Below are 12,980 nucleotides of genomic sequence, written 5' to 3' on the forward strand. Positions count from 1 at the left end.
GGGCTTCATGCTCTGAGCTACATCCCCAGTTCTTTCTCATTCTATTTTGACACAGATCTCGCTCAGTTAACCAGACTGGCCTCAAGCTTCCGATCCTCCTGCTTCAGACTCCTGAGTAGCTGGGATGACAGGTGAGAGCCACAGGTGGACGGCAGAGTGGGAGTCCGCAAGCTGCACTTCCCAGCTCCTTTGTGGCTGGGGTTCCAACTGTGATGAGGTTCTGCCAAACAGATGCTCCCACGTGAGGTCCAGAGGCAGAAGGAGGGCATCGTGGGAGAGGAAATGCTTCGTCCCCTTCGGCAGCTGAGCCTGGGCCCAGGTGTAGCAGAAGTTCCCGGAGGCTGACCCCTCCCTTGGTGGCTGTGGAAAGCAGGAATCCTGGAGAGGTGGCATGTGGCAGTGGTGGGGCCTTCTCAATTTGGCAGGCACCTTCCTGAAGCCAGCTTCCCGATCTTGGCAGCAGCAGGAGCTCCCTGGGGACCCAGTTACGTGTGCACTTTGGGGGGGTGCCCCTCAAGTTTTAACCCAGGATCTGTTTCTGCAGTGTCCCCCTGGATCTGTAGTAAGTGAGGTCATCCACTGGGCTAAAGCCCGGGGTGATGTCATGACTAATTTCCAGCCAAAACAGAAGCAAACGCCCCTCCCAAGCCCCTTAGTCCAGTGCAGCCAGACAGAGACCCAGAGAAACAAGGGACTCAGCCAGGCTCCCCAGGAGCCATGCGTCCCAGGCCTTCTGACCCCAAAGTCCTCGCTCTTTCCACTTTGCCTCCAGAAACAGACAAAGAAAGTTGGTGGGGACGGTTATTATGTCAAGAACCCAGAGTCCTGATTCAGGGGCCCCTAAAGCCAGGGATTCTGTGATCTCAAGGTGTCTGTTCTTAACTTGGCAAAAGTTGTCACTGGCCAAGAAAGATGTTAGGTCCCCAAATACTTCCTCCTCACCGTAATGCCCCACTCTTGCCGGACCAAAAATAGAACAATATTGGAGAAATCTATGAAAGTTTGATATATTGTTTAAGTACAGTAAATACGAGTTCCAGAAGATTCATGCTTCAAAATTAATAAGATGTGTCAACAGTAAAAACCATCTCAGTGGAGATGAAAAGTGGCTTCCTCTGGTGAGAAAAACCGTGGGACATGGGGCCTATTGCTTTATCTTTTTTAATCATATCACTTGATTTTTAAAACACGCATATTTCATAATCATCAGATGTGTATAATTTTACAACTGCAATCATTGTATTGTACAATAATGATACCTAAGACATGTATATTTTTATTAAATGATATTTTACTGTTAAAATATCTAAGACATGTAAATGAATATATATTCTATAACTTCAGAATATACATTATATAGGTCATACCTGAATGTATATGAGACATATTTGAAAATAGTTATGTAAATTGAATACATTTGGTTTCACGAAAAGCAGTCTTTACGAAATGCCTGCTGTAGCAGGTAACTTCACTCTTACATTATCTTTTCCAGGATTCAAAAAAAAATTTTTCCGTCCTATGCCAGCTCTGCCCCTTGGTGATTTTCATGCCAGCCCAAGTTGACGATGTGATATTTCTTCTTTCTCTTGCCTTCCCTTTATGTTACTTTTGCAAGACTTGGCAAACTGCTTGTGCAGTGGCCTTTCCATCTATTATCATGAGGTTCAGGGCACGTTTTTCTGGCTCTGTGCTGAGGAATTCTGCATTAAATAGATTTCTTCTCTTCCACAATTTTCGAGAATTTGGATTACAACTGCCTCGCTCCACGACCACAAAACAGGGCGAGCAGAGCTGCTGCGGAGAGGTTCCTGCCAGTTCCGTGAGAATCTAGACCACCCCATGCAGCTCACAGGCCTTAGTGACAGCTGTCCCTCTGCTCAGGCCCCTCCAGGGTGGAGACTGAGAATGACCTGGAAGGCCCACTGAGATCAGAGGGTCCTCAACAGCCCAGGAGTCTCTTTCCCCAACTTGCTTTTGAAAACTTATCTCTTGCTCACCCCATGGCCCTCCTCACTCCACACAAACACGTCCTACATGTCCCTACCTGGTGACCCTATTCTCCTGGCTCCTTCCTGCTGGAATGCCATCCCCTGACACCCTCAGACATCCAAAGCCTTCAGGGTGAGTTACAATAGTAAAAATGGCCAAAACTCGAGCATTTGCTGCCTACCTGAGCATTTACTGCCTGCCTGAGCAGACCTCTGGGGATTTTAAAGTAGCCAACACCTACTGAATGACTGACATATAGGAAGCCATTTATATCCACTTCCATCCAATCTGCACAACCATTTTATAAGGGCCACCTCAGGAAATGAGCAACAGAGCCACGTACCTTACCTGAGGTCCCCAGGTAGGGAGGAGTGAAGCCATGCTCAGGGTCAAGCTATTGATCCCCAGAATCAGGCTCGGCACCATGACAGCCTGTGGACTGCCGGGGGGCGGGGGGGGGGGGGTGACAGATACATCATTAATAATTGCTGCCATGGAGAAAGGCTGTAAGTACCTCAAAAATCTAAGCGTGGAAGTATTATACAGCTCAGCAATCCCACTCTGGGAACACACCAAGAGAAATGAAAGCCCGTGTCCACACAGACACACGTCCACCGATGGCCATGGCAGCATTATTCACAACAGTCTCAAAGTGGAAACAGCCCAATGTCCATCGATGGATGAATGAGAAGCAGATTATGGAGTATGCATGCAGTGAAATATTATCTGTCCATAAAAAGTTACACAGTAATGTCACAGGCTACGACATGAATGAACCTCAAAAACATGTTGATATTGGGAAGGCTGCACCCATGCAGAGCCAGAGGCGGATAGGAAATCTCTGCACCTTCCCCTCTTCTTTTTTGAAGTCACCAGTCTGCTATAGGGTTGCCATGACAAAGTCCCACAGACTGGGTGGCCTAAACAATAGATTTGTTTACTATTTAAAAGCTAGCCAAGCAAGATCCAGGTGTCTGCAGGGTTGGTTCTCCTGTGAGCTTTTCTGGGTTTGTAGATGTCTGCTTTCTCCATAGCTCACCACACAGTCTCTCTGTGTCCTAATCCCTTCTTCTAAAGAAAAAGAAAGACACCCATCAGACTGGGCTGTGGCTCCGTGGTAGAGCACTTGCCTTGCATGCTTGAGGCCCTGGGTTCAATCCCTAGCACTGCAAAAAGTAAATACAAGTTGTCTGGGGTTGTGGCTCAGTGGTAGAATGCTCGCCTAGCATGCACAAGGCACTGGGTTCAATCCTTGGAACCACATAAATATGTAAAAATAAAGATATTGTGGCCACCTAAAACTTAAGAATAAATATTTTGAAAAAAATACATAGATAAAAGAATAGCAGTCAGGGTTGTGGCTGTGGCTCAGCAATAAAGCGCTCACCTAGCACATGTGAGGTGCTAAGTTCAATCCTCAGCACCAAATAAAAAGGTATTTTGTCCAACTACAGCTAAAAAATAAATATCAAACAACAACAAAGAACACCAGTCATACTGAATTAGAACCTACTCTGTTGGCCTCAGTTTAATGCGATGACCTCTGTGAAGGCACAGTCTCTAATTACAGTCACCTTTCCAGGCACAGGAGGTTTGGACTGCAACATGCGGATTTGAGGGGACACAATTCAGTCCACTAAAGGCACATACTATATGATTCCTTTTATATGAAATGGCCAGAATAGCCGAATGCGTTGAGATGGAAGGCCGATTAGTGATAACAGGGGAAAGGGGACTGAATGACTACTTAAAAGCTATAGGGTTTCCTTTTAGGGTGATGAACATGTGTTCATTTGAGCACGGCAGTGCATGTCTGTAAATCAGCAACTTGGGAAGCTGAGGCAGGAGAATTGCAAGTTCAAAGCCAGCCTCAGCAACTTAGCAAGGCCCTGAGCAACTTAGTGAGACTCGGTCTCAAAAAATCTAAAGGGCTGGGGGATGTGGCTCAGTGGTGAAGCACCCCTGGGTTCAATCCCCAGTACCAAAAAAAGAAAAAAAAAAGTTTTCAAACTAGAAAGAGGTAGTGATGACATAGCACTGTGAATGCCATTGAACTAAATGCCACTGAATCATGAACCTTAAATGGTGAGGTTTTTGTTACATGAATTTCTCCTTGATCCAGGGGAAAGCAGGAAAGAGTGGGCCAGACCCTGGGCTTCGGCCTCAGTGGAGATTCCCGTCACTCCTCTCCCTTCCAGCCAAGCTGCAAGCTCTCTCTGTCCTTCATCCAGGGGGCCTGATGGGCCCTGAGTTTTCCTAAGCATGATATAAGATAAAGTCATTTTTGCCAAAGAGAGAAGGAAGAAAATGGCTCCAATTTCAGGAGGATGTAAATGAAACCAGTGCTGCACCCAGAACATCCATCCAAGAGCCACCAGCGGCCTGGCCGAGACCCGCCAGGTGCGAAGCTTATTCCTCTGTTCTGGGCTCCATGCCAGGACTTGCCGTGGGGCTCTGTCAGCGCTGTTGGCTGGTCCCAAGCTTAGACCTTTCTATCGTTCTTTAAAAGCCCAGATTTTACCTGAGGACAGGGGGGTCAGAAAGATGGGCCACTAAACCAGAGAGCACTGATGGGTCGGATGAAGGCCTCCCGGGGCGTCCGTGGAGCTCCAGATGGTCCTGGGTTTCCTGGACCCCAGTATTTCCGACGGTGCAGTGAAGGGGTCCACTTCTTTACCTGTCCCCCATTTGGGACTGGGATGCCCTGGAGAGGCCCTCAGTGACCAGCAGATGAAATGCTCAACTAAAGCTTATAGAAACAAGAGGGAGGAAGGCAGCATTCAACAGGGAACACAAGGCACGGTGAGAGACATTCCTTTGATCTTAGGCTGCACTCATTCCAGGCCTAATTTCTAGGTGACGGGGGACCTGAACCTCTCTCCTCCAAGAGGCACTGAGGCCAGGAAGAGACTTCAGGAAGCAGAGAGCTGCAAAACCCTGTCCTCAATATGTTTCGCTATCCCCAAGCCCAGAACCTGATTTTCCTCGTTGATGCTGCTGCTCTCCCTCCTCCAACACACACACCAGTGGCCACAGGTCCACACACTTGCCTGGGTCTTCAAAATTCTCCTGAAGTCAACATTACCCTCATCCACTGATGATCCCCCAGTGTGGTCCCCAGGCGTACAGTTGGAATCTGTGGGTCACCAGCAGGACCTCGAGTCCCTCCTCAATAATCCAAGCCTCAACTCCAGACTTGCCAGGGAGCCCCTGCCCCTCTCCAGCTGCAGCCTCTGCATTTGACCTCCCACCCATCTTGCAGCACCTCCATCTTCTGGGCCTCACCACCTGGACCTCCCCCAGGGACCAGGACCCGGAGGCCAGCAGCACTACCCTGGTAAAGGGGTTCCAGTCCCCCGTTCTTAGCTGCATCCCTGTCTCTCCAGGTTCTGGGGTCTCCCGGAGTGTACCCTTCCCTGCCCTATATTCAATCAATCGCTCAGCTCCTTAGAACTCCTCTCCATCTTCTCTGTTGTCCAACTCACCACCATCTTTCTCTAGAACCACCAAAACTGGTTTTCCGACCCCCAAACCTTGCTCTGCTGCAGCCTACCATGCTGCAGCCAGAGTGACCTCTCCAACAGGATGGTCTCACCCAGACAACACCTTCCTCCTGCCAGATCCAATGTCTTCCATTCTCCCTCCATCCAAGCCGCCCTGCTCTCCTCCCCTCCCCTCTCCTCCAGCAGAATTCCTCCATATTGGAACAAAGGGACATCTCTTGGAGGTCAATTTCTTTGTTTTGCTCGTTGTGTATGAGCTTGAATCCTTTTCAACTGTGGCTTCATAGCTTATCTCTCTGGTAATTTTGTTAGCACCTCAGAATGTTAAATTGTGGGGGCAGGCCCGTCATGTGCTAGCTCATGCCAAACTTTGGATTGTTTGCACTACATTTTTCTATGACTATTACTTGTTGAATCCTTGTGTTTTATGTTAGAATAAAAATTCTAGGAATGAGCCAAAGATGTCTAGGAATTATTTGGTCTTATTATATCCTGAATATTATTCAGGATAACTAAATATAATGTGAGGATGCTATTAGGCCTGAAGTGGACTGTGATCACTTGGCTGGTTCACATGGAGCCCAGCTCAGCCAATAGCATCGGAGCTTCATGGCATCAGGGACATTCCTCTTTCTAGGTAAAATTTCGTAGGTTTCATGTCTGGATCAATGTTGTGAATAATTATGGGGAAAATGAGAATGTAGAAGTCTGATTTTAAAAGTATGTACCTGTGGGACTCTAGGAAATTGTCTGGGTAATAGCTATCAAAGGGGCTAATAAAAGTCAAAATAGAAACAGGGAAAGAAACAGACTAAGAGAGTGGATTTCCACCATGTACATTGCTGGTGGGAATGTAACATGGCGCCACCACTATGGAAAACAGTTTGATGGGTGGTAAACATAAGATTTCCATATCACCCAGTAGTTCTACTCCTAGGTATATACTCAGAAGAACTGAAAATAGAGATTCAAATAGATACTCATAGATGGATGTCCATTTCAGCACCATTCACAATGACCAAAAGGTGGAAACATCTCAAGTGTCCATCAACAGATATATGGGTAAATAAAATTCATGTGCGGGTGCACACGGGTGTGTGTGTGTGTGTGTGTGTGTGTGTGTGTGTGATGGAATATTATTCAGCCATAGAAAGGAATGACATATAGTGCTATGTGAATACAATGAAATATTATTCAGGCAATAAAAAATATTATATAATTCTACTTACCTGAAAGAGCCAGAATAAGTGAATTTATAGAGACAGAAAGCAGATTAGAAATTACCAGAAGACTGAGAGGAGGGGGAAAGGGGAGCGATTGCTGAATGATACAGTTTCTATTTAGGAAAATAAAGACATCTCAGAAAAAAAGAGAATGGTAGTGTTTGTACAACATTGTGGATGTAATTAATGCCACCGTAAACTAAAAGTGTTTTAACTGGAAATTTTTACGATATATATATATATATGACCATGATTCAAAATAAAATTTGTGAACAGAGAGGAAGAGGAGACCTAAAACAGCCAAAATAGGTATCTGTGGGCTGACTGGAAGATGTTTGGGGATATTTTATTTATTTCATTGTTGAGCAGCTTGTGCTTTGCAATATGTTCATGGAATATAAATAACATTAGTGACTATAGACTATCAATTTCTGTCCTGTTACAGCATTAAGGATTTTTTTTTTTAATCAACTCTCTAAAAAGAAAAAGAGCAGTGAGTCTCCAGAGAGAGGATCTTAAACAAACCTCTCTATTTGCCTGTGTTCAGGCTCCGGCTGTCACCTTCACGGGGCATTTGGAGATTCTACCTGGGATGTTGAGAGCGGATGGCCCTTGTCTGAACTTCACCCTCAGGGCAAAGTGCCACCTCTGCCTGCCCCATGCATGGAGTGTGACTTTGTGAGGATCCCCCTGTGGCAGTGCTTACTTAGCACAGAAGGAGCTGAAATTTAGAATTGGAGGACTCAGGAAGGTATTTTCTCCTCCCTCCAAGCACACAGACCCTTTAGGGGCTTTTGTATCCTTGTTTGTTTTTGTGTTTTGCCAGAAACACAAAACCCAGGGTCTCTAACAGGAGCGAGGCAAGCTCTGTGTCCTGAGCTCCACCCCCAGTCCACAGGCCCCTTTTAATAACTCTGGTCAGACCTTCTGTCTTGATCCTCTGGGGACCCCAGAATGCAGTAGAAACAGACTGTCCGCCCCAGGGGACAGCAAGTGGTGAGAAAGTTTAAATTTAGAGGACGCGATGCTACGGTTAAAAATAAACTGAGCGCCGGCAACACCTAGAACGTGAGCCACTCACAGTGGCCACGGGGTGCGGCTTCTGGGCCTGCAGAGAGGGAGCAGCAGCTGACACTGCCCCTTGCTTTGTTCCAGAATGATCACATTCCAGAGGAGCAAGGCTCTGACACCGCCCGTCCATAAGGGTGGGAACATCCTGAGGTCCTAAAGTAAAAGGAGACGGAAGGAAAAACAAGAAAGATACAAGAGAAAATCACAAATGGGCTGCTGTATTGGTAGAGGGCGACATAAAGGGCACTTAGGAAAAGCAAAGGAATGCCGGACGCAAAGAACTGACCGGGACCCGATTCAGGACAACGGGAAAGTATCAGGGTGGCCCGAAAGAAAATGACCGGTAAATCCAGGAGAAAGTCTGCAGGTGAGACCACAGGAAGAGGGAGCATGACACATGCAGGGGGCAGCAGAAGAATGGAATGGTAACTTTGTTTTGAATCTCAAGAGGGAAGCCCACTTGGAGGGACAAAAATGTCTATCAAAGCCACCGCTAATATCCCATTCCCTAGGGCCCTGAAAATGGAAAACCTATGTTATAGCAATGACATTATAAGAGGGGAAAGACACACTGAATTTTAAAAACAGTAAACACGGGGTGTAATCTTTTCTTTTTGCCATTATAACAGGTTACCAAAACTTTAATGGCTTAAAACAATACAGAGAATTATTGCCCTTTTCTAGAGGTCAGATGTCTGAAGTGGGTCTCAATAAACCAAAATCAAGGGGTTTTCAGGGCCCCTTTCCTGCAAAGAAAGGAAGATTCCGAGGTCGCTCCTTCGCCTTGTCTTCTCCCCCTTCTAGAAACCAGCTGCGTTCCCTGGCCCATGATCCCTTCCACCTGCAAAGTCAGTAGCAAAGCATCACCAAGTGTCCTTAACTCTGACTTCTCCTCTGCCTCCTTCCTCCTCTTCCCCACTGGTAAGGACACTGGGGCCACACTGGCCCCTCCAGACAATCCAGGAGAATCTCCCTGCTCTAAGGCCATCTGATCAGCAGCACCTGGAACTGGAACTCCTCTTTGCCATGTGGCATAACACATCATGGGCTTGGGGGATTGGGGCGTAGATATGTGTGGGGAGGGTCATATTCTGCTCCCCATAAGGGAACTACATGTGGTCCACCTACCACCATCCTAAGAAGAGTTCTGAAGAGTAGTTTGGGGGATGGGGCTGTATCACCAACAAAAGTGATCTACACAGAAAGAGTAACCACATCTTGCGGCCCAATTATCTCCAACCTAAGGAAACATTCACCTCTCAAGTGCTGTCGATCTGTTATTTCTCCCCACAGCTCTAGCAAGAGTCCTGTGGGTCAATAAACCACGTGGCCATATATCAGCATCACCTAGAAGTTTGAGCCTGAAAGAAAACCCCAAGTTCTCCTTAGCCAGGGCTGAAGAAGAACAGATGCTCACCCTTCCGGGGCTCCCTGTAGGGGTGGGGACCCTCTGCTCAGATCATTCCTGCCATCACTCTGGAGATGGTGCCATCCATAGGTGGGGAGTGGACCAGGACTGAAGAGTAAATTTTAGCACTAGGTCCTTTCTAACTAAAGATGAAGAAACTAAAGCACAGAGAAATTGTCCAGAATCCACTGGCTGGTAAAGAGTGAAATTGAGATCCGAGTCCAGATTTGCCCGGGGTCCTAATCTTAGTTGTTCATCTAGTAAGTATTTAAAAGTTCATTCTGCGTTGGGCATCGTATTAGGTGGTAGGCAGATCTAAGACTCAGGAACTGTTCAGACCATTACTTACAGCAACACAGGTGTCTGTAGACAGAAAGCCTGGGAGCTGCGGGAGCTCTGAGGAATGACGATGAACCTTGACTTCTGGCCAGGGACGGTTTATATAGAAAGCTGAGCCACCAGATTAGGCGGGACCTATCCAGGTGGAAATGTGAGGAAAAGCATCCCAAGGAGAAGAAACAACCTGGGCAAAGCGAAGACATAAAAGAGACGGCAGGAGTGGCGAGGCCAGAGGACCTGGGGAAGCAGGAGAGGAGGGAAGAGGAGACTCTGGGCTAGAGAAAGGCAGGAGCCAGGTGTCAAAGTCCCTGACCACCTGGCCAGGCAGGTAGATTTACCTTAATGCCTGAAAGCATGGAAGGCAAGTAGCATAATCCAATCCTACCCATGTTTTCTAAAGATCGTTCTGGCAAGCCCAGAGTTGGACTGAAGAGCAAGCTTAGCAAGCTTTGATTCTGTTGAGAGCAGATGAGGACCTGTATCTAAGGTGTGGCAAGGAGTGGTGGGTGGAGAGGAATGAATGGCAACATATTATGCATGGAGAGATGGTAGCACCTGGGTCTAATTAAAGGTGAGGGAGATAAAGACATCTGGGGTGGCAGATTGAAGGAGATGCCAATCACTGAGACCATAGACAAAGGATATTAGGGGATTTCAGGATGAGTTTGATGTGAGGTCATTGTAGATAAGCATTTACCTTTCTCTGTGATCTTGGACATGTCACCTAACCTCTCCAAGCTCCAGTTTCCTCCTTCTGGAAAAATAAATAACGTGTTTCTGGAGTTCTTGGAAGGTTGAAATGAAACCGAGAGCCCATTCCATAGACTCTAGAATAATGAGCAAAGGGCTAGAAGGAGAAGAGTCCACCGAATCCAGCCAAGTGAATGGGATGGGAGTCCTGTCCCTCCTCCTCTGGTCTTTCTTTTTTGGTGGAAAATCTTCTTATCTGGACAAGATCCGCGCAGGACTACGCTAAGAGGTTCAGCACCTTGGAGAGCGCCCCCACCTTTGTGCCCCACACCTTCTAGGTTGGTGAGAGATCTGGCTTCTAACAAATACCAAGAAATTATATAATGGCTGATAATGTCACTGTGGCCCAGTCCCCTGCCTGGAACACTCCAGGTGCCTGTCACTCAAGTGCACAGTCAAAGGAATGAACTTTGATGGCAGGAAAGGCCGATGTTAACATAAAAAATGACAAGGAGATTTGTCAGCTCTCAGACTACCGCTCCAAAGGTGGCTTTTGTTCTCCAAATCCAGATCCCCCTAGGCAAAGCCCAGGACAAAAGTGCCGTCCCACTAGGTGATGACATTCAGAGGGGCTGTTAGGCCAACCCACTGAAGTTTGCTTCTGTCCACTGCCCACCAAGGACAGGGATCTTCAGTCCCAATTTACAGGATAGGAAACAAACTCTGAGAAGGAAATGACTTTGCCAAGATCAGAGAGAGGAAAGGCCGCAAAGCTCAGCCTTGAATCTGGGCCTGTGGGTTCCTGGCCCTGCTCTTCTCTTCCCTCTGCCTGCGTATCCATTCCTTCAGCTTTTATTACATCCCAACACACATGCCAGGCGCTAGGCTAGAACTGTTCCAAAGTGCCCTAAGAGGAGTAGGAGGAAGGGCGCCAAAGAGGGCAATCAGGGTGGAAGGAGAAGAGTCTTTGTGTTCAAGGCCCAATCTGCCTCTTCCTGTCTCAGTTCACCTCACTGGGCCTTCATTTCCCCATCTGTAAAATGGACATAATAAGCCCACTTACCACAGGGTTGTTTGAGGGTTAAATAACAGGATACATATAAAGAATTTAATGCAGTGCCTCACACACAACCAGCCCTCAATATGAGCTTGTCAAATGAAATCATTTAAAAAAAAAAAAAAAAGCGTTGAGGGGAAGGAAACCTTTGAACTTGGTGGTAGTGGTGCAGAGACCTCATTTCCTACTCATCTGCAGTCTCAAGCAAACAACTCCAGCACTCAATAGCCCTAAAGAAGAATTATTTTTCCCCTAAAACCCAGAGACCTCTGGGGAGGAACTTGTGGTCCATTGAACAATCCAGCTCATCGCCCCCTGCCAGGGCCATAAAACAACCATGGTTTAGCTAATTGCAAAGGAAGGAATATTTCTCCAAGGGAGGAAAGGATAATGGGAGCTCTCCAGAGAGTATTTCTACCCCCAGAGCCTGTGCTCTGCTCACACTGCAGGTACTGGGACTCTGTCTGACACTCGGGCTTTGGCTAGAGAATAAAAAGACTTGGGACATAGTGCCAACTCCACCATGCACGACCAGTGTGACAGACAAGACAACTAGGTCTTGCTTTGGAAGGTTGGCAACAGCATGGTCCCGAGAGCAATGGGCCCATGTAACTTTGATCCTCCCGAGGTGAATTCATCCAATATGGGCTTATTGCCCACCTGCCTAGACACCGTCTTCTCTGGTGCTGAGACTGTGATGATGAACAGACTCTTGGGTTCTGTTCTTCAGAAGGTTCCAGTCTAGTGCAAAAGGCAATGTGTGGTAAGTGGTGTTATTGTTCAACATGGCCGCCCCTCCTGCCTGCCAGACAGAGCTTGAACCTGTTGACTCGCTTTTCCAATAAATCATAACCAAAATCTCTCTTTGGAGAAGAAGCTTTAAAAGTCACTATGTGGTTCTCCTAACTGTCTTTCCCCTTTTCCCCATGACTGGCAATGTCTTGGGTGGAAAGGCTGTAAAATTAGCATGAGATAGAGCCTCAGCTGGCTGTGATAAACAGAAAGCACCACCAATAAAGTAACCTTTATTATAAGACACTGAGATTTGGGGATTATTTGTTTACTCAAGCATAACACAGCCTCTCCCGACTGATACAGAAATTGGTACCAGAAGTGGCATGGTGGGGAGGAAAGCCGCTAAGAATATATGGCATCATCTTCCGAGCTAAGCAGGGCCAGCAGGAAAAACTCACTGGGGACTGGAAAGAAGGTATCAGTGACACAAGGTGGTGGAACATTTGGCAAAACTGTTTTCTACAGTAAATTAGAAGGCATAAAATATTCCAAATGAGCTTGTGGATTTAGGTGAACAGTTTGGGAAAGGCAGCGTTAGTAGCATTCTTTAGATGCTATTAGTTACACTGGGCAAATTGGTTCAATAAAGAGATGAGCTCAGAAAATATTTAGCCAGATTAAAAGCAGAAAAGAAAGAAAATAGAGTCTAGAAACTCTAGCATTTTCAAGCGGAAGATGCAAGTGCCTTGCGTTTCCAGGTGATAATAGAAGTCCTCTGTGTGGCAAAGACTGGTTAAAACTGAGTCAACTGGTCAAGATCACGGAGCCTATGATCATCACAGTCTAGGAAAACCTCTAAATGGACTAACATGGCGTCCAGTAATTCCTTCCTGCTGAACAAAATGGTTACAGAAATGAGATTGAGAATTTGGATCTTTGGCTGGGGATGTGGCTCCGTGGTAGAG

The sequence above is a fragment of the Marmota flaviventris genome, chromosome 13 (assembly GCF_047511675.1).
Source record: "Marmota flaviventris isolate mMarFla1 chromosome 13, mMarFla1.hap1, whole genome shotgun sequence".
Classification (NCBI taxonomy): domain Eukaryota; kingdom Metazoa; phylum Chordata; class Mammalia; order Rodentia; family Sciuridae; genus Marmota; species Marmota flaviventris.